The sequence below is a fragment of the Symphalangus syndactylus genome, chromosome 20, assembly GCF_028878055.3.
Source record: "Symphalangus syndactylus isolate Jambi chromosome 20, NHGRI_mSymSyn1-v2.1_pri, whole genome shotgun sequence".
Lineage (NCBI taxonomy): Eukaryota > Metazoa > Chordata > Mammalia > Primates > Hylobatidae > Symphalangus > Symphalangus syndactylus.
The window spans coordinates 14,059,064-14,073,286 of NC_072442.2; the positions used below are offsets into that span (position 1 = coordinate 14,059,064).

Consider the following 14,223-nt stretch of genomic DNA (forward strand, 5'->3'; position numbering starts at 1 on the left):
TATTTTATTTTATTTTTATTTTTGGTAGAAATGGGATTTCACCATGTTGCCCAGGCTGGTAATCTGTATTCTTTCCTTCCTTCCCTTCCCTTCCTTCCTTCCTCCCTTCCTTCTTCCCCTCCTTCCTTTCTTTCTCTTTCTTTCTTTCTTTCCTTCCTTCTTTCTTTTTCTTTTTTCATTCAAACTAGATCAGGATGTAAATCTGTATTCTTTCAATGCAATAAACTAAACTATGAGTCTAGCCATTTTTTTGAGTTCTGTGAGCCTTTCAAATGAGTCATTGAAGCAGAGGGTGGTCGTAGGGCCCTGTGACATCTTGTTTCTTAGTTGTGGAAACTCTCTTGATATCTCTGCCTTTTTTTGTCTCCATCCCCACCCCACTGTCACCCCTCCCCCCACTATGAAAGAGCAGGTACCTGGACAAGCTCTATCAGGAGAGAAAAGTATAGATGTATAGATGAGCTAAGCTGTTCTGCACAACAGAAGTGCCAGGAATCTGATCTTTCTTTCTAATAGGTCAGAAAGACTCTATTTTCAAGGTCCTGATATGTGTAGCAAAGTGGAGAAGGACCTGGTTGGAGGTGGAAAGGAGAAGACCAAGATAGCAGCAGGCCAAGACCTTGGACGCAGAAGTACACAAGAAATCTCCATTGCTGGCAGCAATGGCCAGCGCTGAAACTTATGTCATCTCCCACTTTGTGCTTGGTTGGGGATCACCTTCTTGATCCCAAACTCCAGTAAAGAAGAATCATCACTTAGTTATCCACTTAGTGCTTAGTGACCTTTAGGGACAGACAAAGGAGGCGATAGATGGAGACAAAGTAGAGGGTGCAGGGACAAAGCAGAGAAGAGAGCAGACAGCAACTTTAGGAAATGGATGTGAGGATTCAGCTGAACCAGGGATTGGAAAATTACTGGAAGAAGACTTGATGTCCCTCAGCACGTGGCATGGGACCAAGACATTTTATTTGGCTGTCAAAGAACAGGCGACCACAGAAAGTTGAAGGACTTGGGAGCATATATATCCCTGCATCGAGATTCATTAAAAAGGCCCTGGAGGAATATATCTGAAGGCTAATAGTGGCTGGCTCTAAATGTGGGGTAACATGATTTTATGTTTTTATTTAATCTATGGAGTCTAATCTTTTCTACCATGACAACGTAAGACTCTCGCAGTAAAGAAAAATAACTGTTGGCCAGGCGCGATGGCTCATGCCTGTAATCTCAGCATTTTGGGAGGCCAAGGCGGGAGGATCATTTGAGTCAGGAGTTTGAGACTAGCCTGGGCAGCATAGTGAGACCTGGTCTCTACACAAAATTTTAAAAGGTAGCCAGGTAGGGTGATGCATGCCATTGGTCCCAGCTACTTGGGAGGCTGAGGTGGGAGAATCACTTGAGCCAAAGAGATTGAGGCTGCAGTGAACCTTGTTCATGCCACTGCGCTCCAGCCCGGGCAACAGAATGAGACCCTGTCTCAAAAAAAAAAAAAAAGAAGAAGAAGAAAAAGAAATATCTGTTAAAGGTAAAAGTGATATTCTTGGCCATGTGGCTCATGCCTGTAATCCTGGCACTTTGAAAGGCTGAGGCAAGTGAATCACTTGAGCCCAGGAATTGAAGACAAGCCTAGGCAGCATGGTGAAATGCTTCTCTACAAAAAACACAAAATTAGTCAGGTATGGCTGTGGGCACCTGTCGTCCCAGCTATTAGGGATGCTGAGGCAGGATGGTTGCTTGAGCCTAGGAGGCAGAGGTTGCAGTGACCTGTGATGGCGCCACTGCACTCCAACCTGGGTGACAAAGAGAAACCCTGTCTCAAAATTAAAAAAAAAAAAAAGTTGTAAAAAAGTGATATTCTGGCTGGGGACGGTGGCTTATGCCTATAATCCCAGCACTTTGGGAGGCCAAGGCGGACGGATGGAGTTTGAGAACAGCCTGGCCAACATAGTGGAACCCTGTCTCTATTAAAAATACAAAAATTAGCCGGGTGTGGTGGTGGGTGCCTGTAATCCCAGCTACTTGGGAGGCTGAGGCAGGAGAATCACTTGAACCCGGGAGGCGGAGTTTGCAGTGAGCCAAGATCGTGGCATTGCACTCCAGCCTGGGCGACAGTATAAGACTCCATCTCAAAAAAGAAAAAAAAAAGGTGATATTCTTAGCTAGAAAATTCAAAATACAGATTCAGTAGTACCCCTTATCCACGGTTTCAGTTACCTGCGGTCAACTGTAGTCCAAAAATATTAAATTGAAAATTCCAGAAATAATTCATGTTTTCAGTTGCTTGCCATTCTGAGTGGCATGATGAAATCTCACACCGTCTTGCTTCACCCCTCCCGGCCTGTGAATCCTCCGGCTGTTCAGTGTATCTGAACTGTAGATGCTACTTGCCCATTAGTCTCTTAGTAGCTGTTTGTTATCAGACCAATCCATGGTATTGCAGTGCTTGTGTTCAAGTAACCCTTATTTGACTCAATTGTTCTATTTATTATTCGTTATTGTTGTTAATCGCTTCCTTTGTAAGCGCCTATTTTGTAAATTAAACTTGATCATAGATATGTAGGTAGGAAAAACATAGTATATAAAAGGTTTGGGCGCCGATCAGCGAGGGAGCAGCAAACGGCCAGCGGCTGGCGCCTCGCGGGGGGCGGGCGGCGCAGAGTAGGGGGCGGTGGCCAGGGCCGAGGCGTCGCCGCAGCTAGGACGGTTCTTCTGCCACTGCTGCTCCCTGGACATCGTCCCGCGCCTATCGGATTATATGTGCCCAAGATGCGCGTCTGATTTTATCGAGGAGCTTCCTGAAGAGACCAGGAGCACAGAAAACAGTTCTGCCCCTTCCACTGCCCCCACGGATCAGAGCCGGCCGCCGTTGGAGAACGTGCACCAGCACCTGCCGCAGGGCTCCGGACAGTTTGCTTTCGGCGTCTTTGACGACAGCTTCGAGATCCCCACGTTCCCTCCTGGGACGCAGGCTGACGGCAGCAAGGGCCCTGAGAGACCGTGGGAGAGAGAGCATCAGTCCCGGCCCCGTACTGCGCCCGGCAGCCCCGCCTCCGCCTCCCCACGCTAGAAGGGATCATCCAGCAGCTCGTCAACGGCATCATCACGCCCGCCACCATCCCCAGCCTGGGTCCTTGGAGAGTCCTTCACTCAAACCCTATGGATTACGCGCGAGTGGCCAACGGGCTGGACGCCTTCGCACAGCTCCTCAATCAGTTTGAAAACACGGGTCCCCCACCCGCAGATGAAGAGAAAATCCAGTCCCTTCCCCACCGTCCCCGCCACCGATGAGCACGTAGGCTCCGGGCCCGAGCGCCCCGTGTGCAAGGACGACTACGCGCTGGGCGAGCAGCTGCCCTGCAACCACCTGTTCCACGATGGCTGCATCGTGCACCGGCTGGAGCAGCACCACAGCTGCCCCGTCTGCCGAAAAAGCCTCCCGGGACACAACACGGCCACGAACACCCCCGCCCCCGGCCCGACTGGGATGAGCTGCTCCTCTTCGTCGTCCTCCCCCTCCTCCAGCTCGCCCAGCAACGAGAACGCCACAAGTAACTCCTGAGCCCGCGTGGGCCGGCACCCACCCCTGCCCCGCTGCACCTGAGGCTGCGGGGAGACCGCGGGGCCTTTCCCAACCACCCCCAGCCAGGGCCGCACGGCACCCACAGACTGGCTGCCCCAGAGGCGCCACCCTTGGCTGGTCAGCGCTACAGACCCCGCCTGTTCCAGGGCAGGACTCTGGCCCGGCCCACCGGCTCCCTGGCTCGGGAAGGCGTGGGCCACATGGTCCCCTCTCGGGCGTCCTCAGCCTCCGCGTCTTTTGTCTAACCTCACCCTCTAAACGTTCAGCGGTGGAAAGATTTTTAGAATTTTAAATTATTACTGCTTTGAAATAAATGGAAGTTTTAGCTCACATGGCGGCCATGCATGATCTGTGGCAAGACGGGGGACACAGCTGCTCCACCAGTGCTGCAAGCGCCGTCAGGATAGGCCACGTGGGCTCCCAGCCTCCCCCTCGGCTGCCTCCACGACCCGGAGTTCGGGGGCTCGGGACCATGAGAATGACCAGCAAAATTCAAGAACAAAACTGCTTCAACGGACTTTTTTTTTTTTTTTTGAGGTAGTCTAGCTCTGTCGCCCAGGCTGGAGCGCAGTGGCACAATCTCGGCGGCTCACTGCAACCTCTGCTTCCAGGGTTCAAGCGATTCTTCTGCCTCAGCCTCCTGAGTAGCTGGGATTACAGGCTTGCGCCACCACGCCCGGCTAATTTTTTGTATTTTTAGTAGAGATGGGGTTTCACCATGTCGCCCAGGCTGGTCTCAAACTCCTGACCTCGTGATCCGCCCTTCTTGGCCTCCCAAAGTGCTGGGATTACAGGCATGAGCCACCTCGCCCGGCCACCAACAGACTTTTTTAAAGGAAAAAATATGTGTGTCTTGAAAGCTATTTAAAATACACTACCTACAAAGAAAAAAAAAAAGATTTGGTACTATCTGTGATTTTAGGCATCCGCTGGGGGTTTAGGAACATGACCCCCATGGGTAAGGGGGAACTACTGGATTTACTGTATTTATGAAATCTGTATTGTGGTCAGCACTGGGATTGGCTCCGGATGAACACAAGGAATAAGCCCTCTGCACTCAAAGAAACTGCAACAAATGGAGGAAAACCTCCAATAAACCAATAAGTGTGTCCTGACCAACTGGGATGCATGCAAAGAAGGAAATGACGTGGGTGCTGTGGTTGCGAATAATAGAAGGAAGCTTTATGTGGTGGAACATATTTCAGACGATGCTTAATAAAGGCTTCCATGTAGAGGTGATGTTTAGGTTCAGATCTGAAGGAGAAAAAGGAGCCTGCAGCCAGAGGTGTAGAAGAGAGTTCCAGACACAGGGGATGCCTATGGATTGGGTGGATCTAAGACAAGACAGAAATTGACTCCTGGAAGGGAATGTTGGGGAAGTGCAGGTCAGATTGTGGAGAGGTGCTGGGGGTAGCTTGCACAGATAGAGTACAGCGGTTATTCCAAATGCATGGGGAATTATGGAAATTCATCATTGTTTGCATTTTAAAAAGAGCTATCTGGCTGTATCGTGGAGAATAAACTAGAGGAGAGCGAGTGAGCAGGCTCTTGAAAGAGAAGAAGCTGGGGTGGTACCAGTGAGAATGGAAAGGGGTGAGGGGATTTAGGCCATTTTGAAGGAAAGCAAATAGATAAGTAAGACATGATGTTGGATTGGAGGTAAGGGATAAGAGGGAGCTATCACTGATGGCTTCCTGTTTTCTGGCTTGGAATTATCTATCAAGGTGACACAGACTGTAGGAGAAACAGGTTTTGACCTGTTAAATTTCAGATGTCTGGGTTTATTAAAAGGGTGGCATTCAGCAGTGGCTCAGCCCTCTGATGTGATAAGGTTCAGTGCCAACAAGAGAAGCAATCCTCCAAATTGCTTTGGCATTCCTGAAGCCATATTTATTTTTAATAGCTTTATACAGCTTTAGTTCCTTACTTGTAGAACTGTTAAGGATCTAAAAGAGTAGTGAAGGCCGGGCACAGGGGCTCACGCCTGTTAAATCCCAGCCCTTAGCACTGAGGCAAGAGTCTCACTTAAGCCCAAGAGTTCGAGACCAGCCTGGGCAACATAACGAGGCCCTGTCTCTACGAAAATAAAAATAAAATAAGCCGGGCGCGGTGGCTCACGCTTGTAATCCCAGCACTTTGGGAGGCCGAGGCGGGCGGATCACGAGGTCAGGAGATCGAGACCACGGTGAAACCCCGTCTCTACTAAAAATACAAAAAATTAGCTGGGCGTGGTGGCGGGCGCCTGTAGTCCCAGCTACTCGGAGAGGCTGAGGCAGGAGAATGGCGTGAACGCGGGAGGCAGAGCTTGCAGTGAGCCGAGATTGCGCCACTGCACTCCAGCCTGGGCAACAGAGCGAGACTCCGTCTCAAAATAAATAAATAAATAAAATAAATAAATAAATAAATAAAAATTAGCCAGGTGTGGTGATGTGCACTTGTGGTTCTAGCTACTTGGGAGGCTGAGATGGAACACTTGTCTGAGCCCAGGAGTTCGAGGCCACAGTGAGCTCTGATCATGCCACTGTACTCTAGCCTGGGTGCTGAGTGACAGAGTGAGACCCTGTCTTGAAACACACACACACACACACACACCAGAGTAATGTGTAATTTTCAGTTGTACTTTATTTTGTTTTGTATGTGACAATATGTGCTACAGTGGTGTTTGGTAGCTTGAGTTTTCATAAAGGTAAAGGATATGATCCTCACAAATGTCAAAGGTCTACTATAGATATAATAGGAAATGCATTGTATCAATTGCCAGTAACATTTTATGGAAAATGTAAAGAGAGCAGTTGGTGTGTAGTCTGTGGATAGATAATAGTTCTCCTGGCCAGGCGCAGTGGCTCACACCTGTAATCCCAGCACTTTGGGAGGCCGAGGCAGGTGGATCACTTGAGGTCAGGAGTTCGAGACCAGTCTGGCCAACCTGGTGAGACCCCATCTCTACTAAAAATACAAAAATTAGCCAGGCATGGTGGTGCATACCTGTAATCTCAGCTACTTAGGAGGCTGAGGCACGAGAATCACTTGACCCCAGGAGGCAGAAGTTGCAGTGAGCTGAGATCACGCCACTGCACTCCAGGCTGGGTGACAGAGTGAGACTCCATCTCAAAAAAAAAAAAAAAGTATCCTTTAACTATTACTAGAAGCTGGGAACTCTGTTTTACACTATATGTATCCCATTTCAGCTCCTACATTATTTGTCATCCATTTTACATGTGAGAAAATCAAGGCTCAGAAAAGTTAAGTAATTTGCCCAGGGTCACAGAGCTAGCAAGGGGCAGAGACTGTATTTGGACTCAGGTCTGGGTTGGCTACAAAGCTTAAGCCTTTATTTGATTGTTTGTTTGTTAGAGACAGGCTCTCACTCTGTTGCCCAGGTTGGAGTAGAGGTAGGATAATGGTTCACTGCGGCCTAGAACTCACAGGCTCAGGTGATTCTCCTGCCTCAGTCTCCCAATAGTTAGGACTACAGACATGCACCACCATGCCCAGCTAATTTGTGTGTGTGTGTGTGTGTGTGTGTGTGTCACAGAGACAGGGTCTTGCTATGTTGCCCAGGCCGGTCTTGAACTCCTGAGCTCAAGAGATCCTCCTGCCTTGGCCTCCCAAAGTGCTGGGATTACAGATGAGAACCTCTGCACCTGGCTGAAAGCTTGAGTTTCTGTGTAGTAGATATTTCATTACAGAATGGATTCTCTGGAAGCAGAAGCTATGATGGGGATGGAAAATAGAAAGGTTTATTGGGGAGCAACACCCATGGAAGGAGACCTGTCAAAGTCTCTACCAGCCAAACAGGAAGCTCTAAAGCAAAAACTACCCATTGAAGGGGTCCAGCATTGAGCAGAGATGGCTAGGCCATTATTCCACCCCCTTGCCCAGTCATTGACTCGGGAGAATATCCCAAGAAGAGCATGATCTCAGCTGGAAAGCTGAGCTGGACTTGAAGGCTGTTAGTGAACTGAACTCTTTGCAGCTGGGCAGTGAGCCCACCCTTAAATGGGGGTCTGAAAAGTGCATCTCCTTGTCTGCCACAGGCTCTAAAAATTGTCAGCACTCTTTCACCCAAGAAAAGGCACTGAATTAGTTATCTATTGCTGTGTAACTAATTGCCACAAAATGTAGTCGTGGAAAACAACAAACATTTGTTATTTCACGGTTTCTGTGGGTCAGGAATCCAGGCATGGCTTAGCTGGGTGCCTCTGGCTCACGGTCTTTCATAAGGTGGCAGTCAAGCTGTCAGCCTGGACCGCAGCCCCATCCAAAGACTCAAATGGATGGAGAATCCACTCCCAAGCTCACATTTGTGGTTGTCTACAGGACTTGGTCACCTCATCACATGAGCCTCCCCACAGGGCTGCCTCATGACATGGCAGCTGGCTTCCTCCAGGGTGAGCAATCCAAGAGACCTCAGTGAGAAAGAGGACCCAAAATAAAAGCCATGGTCTTTTATAATTTTGGAAGTGACATTCCATCCCTTCTGCTGCATTCTATTTCTTAGGAGTGAGTGAATATATCCGGTGTACAGTCTAGGGATGTACAAACACAAGAATACCAGGAGGTCGGACTCCTTGGCGTCCATCCAAGAGGCTGCCTCCCATATTCAAATAAATAACACTGTGGCAATAATAAGACTGGCTCCCATGTATTGAGCAGTTGCTATAAATCAGGGGTGGTATTAGGCCGTTACATACATGATCTCACCATGTCTCTTGTGTTCACTCAGGATTCATTAAGCACCAGGCACTGAGAGTTCTTGAGAACAGAATGGCAAACGAGGAACACTGCTGCTCTTGAGGTGCTCATGTCTACAGGAATAATTTGTTCTGATTTTACAAAGGAGGACAAGAAAGGTCACACAGTTAGTAAGTGGCTGAGCTAGGAGGCCCAAGCTGCTCAGTGTGACTTTGAGGCCAGAAATGTTTGTGAAGACAGCATACTCCTGAATCCACCAACCTGGAAAACATCAGGAGGCACCAAAAAGGCCTCTTCACATCTTGTCTAAGAACAATTGTGAGGAAGAAACAAGTCACAAAGAATACATACAGTATCATTCCTTTTTCTTTTTCTTTTTTTTTTTTTTTTTTTTTGAGACAGGGTCTTCCTCTGTTGCCCAGGCTGGCATGTAGTGGTGTGATTTCGGCTCACTGCAACCACCACAGTGTCCAAGCAACTCTCCTGCCTCAACCTCCCGACTAGCTGAGATTACAGGTGCCTGCCACCATGCCCAGCTAATTTTTTTGTATTTTCAGTAGCGACAGGGTTTTACCACATTGGCCAGGCTGGTCTCAAACTCCTGACCTCAGGTGATCCACCTGCCTTGGCCTCCCAAAGTGCTGAGATTACAGATATGAACCTCCACACCCGGTCTAATTCCATTTATATGACATTCACAAACTGATGCTTGTTTATGGGGCACACTTAGTTGTAACACTAAAGACGAAAGAAAGAAAATGGTTTCCACAAGTTAGGATTGTGGCCACTCTGGGGGAGGGAAGGGGATGGAATAGGGGGACACACAAGGGCTGCTGGGAGGAGGCTGAATACTATTCTAGACCTGGTGGTGGTTATATGGGTGTTCAATTTAAACTGACAATTGAACGACACATATATGTTTTCTTTACTCCTCTGCATGTATGACGTAGCTCACAAATAAAATAGCAACAAGAACTATTGTGTTGAGTGGGAAGCGATTTGCAGGGTACTTGCCTATGCCTGTGATGGAAGGCAAAGAGCTCTCCTTTTCAGAGACACTGGGGATATGATGTCTTCATGCCTCTGGCAAATCTCTCACACAGATGGCTTCGAAGCCTGGTTTACCACTATGTCCTTAATGTGTGTTGCACCCAAAATAAATTCTGAGGAGGACAGTGCTTGGTGAGATCATCTTGCCATTTGATACACGTGTCTCAGCAAGTTGGTGTTTTTTCTATTACTGAACCCACTGCCTAAGAGTGAAACCTGATTCACATTGTAACAATAGCCACTGAGATCTTCACAAAGCAAAGAGAAGCTTTATACAAAAGGGTGAAGGAAAGCTCGCTCCTGGGATACCTCTGATTAATTAGGCTTTAATGGATTCCCTTCAAGAACCTGTCAGAAAAGCAAGCCAGGTGTAGCGGCTCACACCTGTAATCCCAGCTACTTGGAAGGCTAAGGCAGAAGGATCCCTTGAACCCAGGAGTTCGAGGCTGCAGTGAGCTGTGATTGTGCCACTGTGCTCTAGCCTGGGGGACAAAATGAGACCATATCTGTAAAAAACAAGGAGGAAGGAGAATTTTATTACTTAATGGATATAGAGTTTCTGTTTTACAAGATGAAAAGGGTTTTGGAGCTGAATACTGGTGATGGTACCAGAACATTATGAATGTATTTAATATCACTAAAATGTACACTTAAAAATGGTTACAGTGGGCTGGGCATGGTGGCTCGTGCCTGTAATACCAGCATTTTGGAAGGCCAAGGTGGGTAGATCACCTGAGGTTAGGAGTTTGAGACCAGCCTGGCCAACATGGCCAATGTCTCTACTAAAAATACAAAAATTAGCTGGGTGTGGTGGTGCATGCCTGTAATCCTAGCTATTCTGGAGGCTAAGACAAGAGAATTGCTTGAACCCGGGAGGTGGAGGTTGCAGTGAGCTGAGATCATGCCATTGTACTCCAGCCTGGGTGACAGAACAAGACTCCACCTAAAAAAAAAAAAAAAAAAAAAAAAAAAGTTACAGGGGTAAATTTTATGTTGTGTGTATTTTACCGCAATAAAAAAATGGGGAGGGGAGGGGGGATATGAGGCATCAAGCCAGGAAAAAACATGGAGGTTTGTAACCAGCCTGGGAAAAACAGTGAGACCCCCATCTCAAAAATCAAAAAACAAGACAAAACAAGGCTGGGCGCGGTGGCTCACGCCTGTAATCCCAGCACTTTGGGAGGCCCAGGTGGGCGGATCACGAGGTCAGGAGTTTGAGACCAGCCTGGCTAAGATGGTGAAACCCTGTCTCTACTAAAAAAACTGGCCAAGATGGTGAAAGCCCGTCTCTACTAAAAATAAAAAAAAATTAGCCAGGTGTGGTGGCGAGCGCCTGTAGTCCCAGCTACTCGGGAGGCTGAGCAGGAAAATCGTTGAACTTGGGAGGCGGAACTTGCAGTGAGCTGAGATTGTGCCACTGCACTCCAGCCTGGGCGACAGAGTGAAAAAAAAAAGAAAAGAAAAACAAGACAAAAACAAAAAAGACATAAAGACATGGAGGAAACTTAAATTCATATTGCTAAATGTAAGAAGCCAATCTGAAAGTGATACATATTGTATGACTCTGTAACTATATATTTTATATATATATATTTTGAGACAGAGTCTGGTTCTGTGGCCCAGGCTGGAGTGCAGTGGCGTGATCTTGGCTCAATGCAACCTCTGCCTCCTGGGTTTGAGTGATTCTCATGCCTCGGCCTCCCGAGTAGCTGGGACTACAGGCACGTGCCACCACGCCCTGCTAATTTTTGTATTTTTTAGTAGAGACAGGGTTTCTCCAATGTTGGCCAGGCTGGTCTCGAACTTCTGACCTCAGGTGATCCACCCGCCTCGGCCTCCCACAGTGCTGGGATTACAGGCATGAGCCATGCACCCTGACAATAATCTGGAAAACATAAAACTATAGAGACAGTAAAAAGATCAGTGGTTGCCAGGGATTAGAAGGGAAGGAGGAATGAATAGGTGGAGCACAGGGAACTTTTAGGGCAGTGAAACGATTCTGATATTGTACATGACATTATGCATTTGTCAAAACTCATAGAACTGTACAACACACAGAATGAACCCTAATATATATTATGAACCTGAGTTAATAATAATGTGTCAATATTGATCCGTCAGTTGTAATAAATGTAGCACACTAATTTGTAATAACTAACATTGTACGATGTTCATAGTAGGGGCAACTGTGCCTGGGAAGAGGAGGGATGTAGAAACTGTACTTTCTGTTCAGTGTTTCTGTAAACCTAAAACTGCTCTAAAATGTCTGTTAATTTTTTTTAAAGATAAGGAGAAAAGAAGAAAGATCCATATTAGATATCTTAGAATTTCTCAAAAAGGGAGAATTGCTAAAAAAAAAAAATCACTGAAATGGGATTTGGTTGAAATGACTATGAATGACTGGAAGAAAGCTGTCCCCATCTAGAAGGATTCTACATTCAGATTTTCTCCAAATGACTCCAAGTTCTCATTATAGATTAAGGGGAAAACATGGAAATCCCAAACACTTTAAAAGACAGCCAAAAATACACAATCAGGGCCGGGCACTGTAGCTCATGCCTGTAATTCCAGCACTTTGGGAGGCCGAGGCGGGTGGATCACTTGAGGTCAGGAGTTTGAGATCAGCCTGGCCAACATGGCGAAGCCCTCTCTCCACTAAAAATACAAAAATTACCCAGGCATGGTGGTGCAGGCCTGTAATCCCGGCTACTTGGGAGGCTGAGGCAGGAGAGTCGCTTGAACCCGGGAGGTGGAGGCTGCGGTGAGCCGAGATTGTGCCACTGCACTCTAGCCTGGGTAACAGAGAGAGACTCTGTCTCACACGAAAACAAACAAACAAAGACGCAAAAAAACACAATCATATTCCTCTGCAAATGTGTCCTCCAATCTTTGTCTTGGCTCAGCCCAGCAGCATTTTTGGATATAACTGTCCTGAATTCACCTTCTTTGTTTTCTGGTTCTGCAGGCCAGTGACTCAGTCACAAAAGGTGAGGTGTGCAGGGAGGTCCTAAGGGAATTTGATGAGAGTAGAGGGGAATTCTGAAATACTGATCCAGCCACACTTTTTTTTTTTTTTTATACTTTAGGTTTTAGGGTACATGTGCACAATGTGCAGGTTTGTTACATATGTATCCATGTGCCATGTTGTTTTTCTGCACCCATTAACTCGTCATTTAGCATTAGGTATATCTCCTAATGCTGTCCCTCCCCCCTCCCCCCACCCCACAACAGTCCCTGAAGTGTGATGTTCCCCTTCCTTTGACCATGAGTTCTCATTGTTCAATTCCCACCTATGAGTGAGAACATGCGGTGTTTGGTTTTTTTGTCCTTGCGATAGTTTACTGAGAATGATGTTTTCCAATTTCATCCATGTCCCTACAAAGGACATGAACTCATCATTTTTTACGGCTGCATAGTATTCCATAGTGTATATGTGCCACATTTTCTTAATCCAGTCTATCGTTGTTGGACATTTGGGTTGGTTCCAACTCTTTGCTACTGTGAATAGTGCCGCAGTAGACATACATGTGCATGTGTCTTTATAGCAGCATGATTTGTACCTTTGGGTATATACCCAGTAATGGGATGGCTGGGTCAAATGGTATTTCTAGTTCTAGATCCCTGAGGAATCGCCACACTGACTTCCACAATGGTTGAACTAGTTTACAGTCCCACCAACAGTGTAAAAGTGTTCCTATTTCTCCACATCCTCTCCAGCACCTGTTGTTTCCTGACTTTTTAATGATTGCCATTCTAACTGGTGTGAGATGGTATCTCACTGTGGCTTTGATTTGCATTTCTCTGATGGCCAGTGATGATGAGCATTTTTTCATGTGTTTTTTTGGCTGCATAAATGTCTTCTTTTGAGAAGTGTCTGTTCACGTCCTTTGCCCACTTTTTGATGGGGTTGTTTGTTTTTTTCTTGTAAATTTGTTTGAGTTCATTGTAGATTCTGGATATTAGCCCTTTGTCAGATGAGTAGGTTGCAAAAATTTTCTCCCATTCTGTAGGTTGCCTGTTCACTCTGATGGTAGTTTCTTTTGCTGTGCAGAAGCTCTTTAGTTTAATTAGATCCCATTTGTCAATTTTGGCTTTTGTTGCCATTGCTCTTGGTGTTTTAGACATGAAGTCCTTGCCCACACCTATGTCCTGAATGGTATTGCCTAGGTTTTCTTGTAGGATTTTAATGGTTTTAGGTCTAACATTTAAGTCTTTGATCCATCTTGAATTAATTTTTGTATAGGGTGTAAGGAAGGGATCCAGTTTCAGCTTTCTACATATGGCTAGCCAGTTTTCCCAGCACCATTTATTAAATAGGGAATCCTTTCCCCATTTCTTGTTTTTGTCAGGTTTGTCAAAGATCAGATAGTTGTAGATATGCAGCATTATTTCTGAGGGCTCTGTTCTGTTCCATTGATCTATGTCTGTTGTGGTACCAGTACCATGCTGTTTTGGTTACTGTAGCCTTGTAGTATAGTTTGAAGTCAGGTAGTGTGATGCCTCCAGCTTTGTTCTTTTGGCTTAGGATTGACTTGGCGATGCGGGCTCTTTTTTGGTTCCATATGAACTTTAAAGTAGTTTTCTCCAATTCTGTGAAGAAAGTCATTGGTAGCTTGATGGGGATGGCATTGAATCTACAAATTACCTTGGGCAGTATGGCCATTTTCACGATATTGATTCTTCCAACCCATGAGCATGGAATGTTCTTCCATTTGTTTGTATCCTCTTTTATTTCATTGAGCAGTGGTTTGTAGTTCTCCTTGAAGAGGTCCTTCACATCCCTTGTAAGTTGGATTCCTAGGTATTTTATTCTCTTTGAAGCAATTGTGAATGGGAGTTCACTCATGATTTGGCTCTCTGTTTGTCTGTGATTGGTGTACAAGAATGCTTGTGATTTTTGT

At 46.4% G+C, this 14,223-nt stretch overlaps 1 pseudogene; it reads left to right on the forward strand.

Moving 5' to 3' along the window:
* Nucleotides 1-400: 400 nt before the first annotated feature.
* Nucleotides 401-3,907, forward strand: LOC129469605 (E3 ubiquitin-protein ligase RNF126-like; annotated as a pseudogene).
* Nucleotides 3,908-14,223: the final 10,316 nt, after the last annotated feature.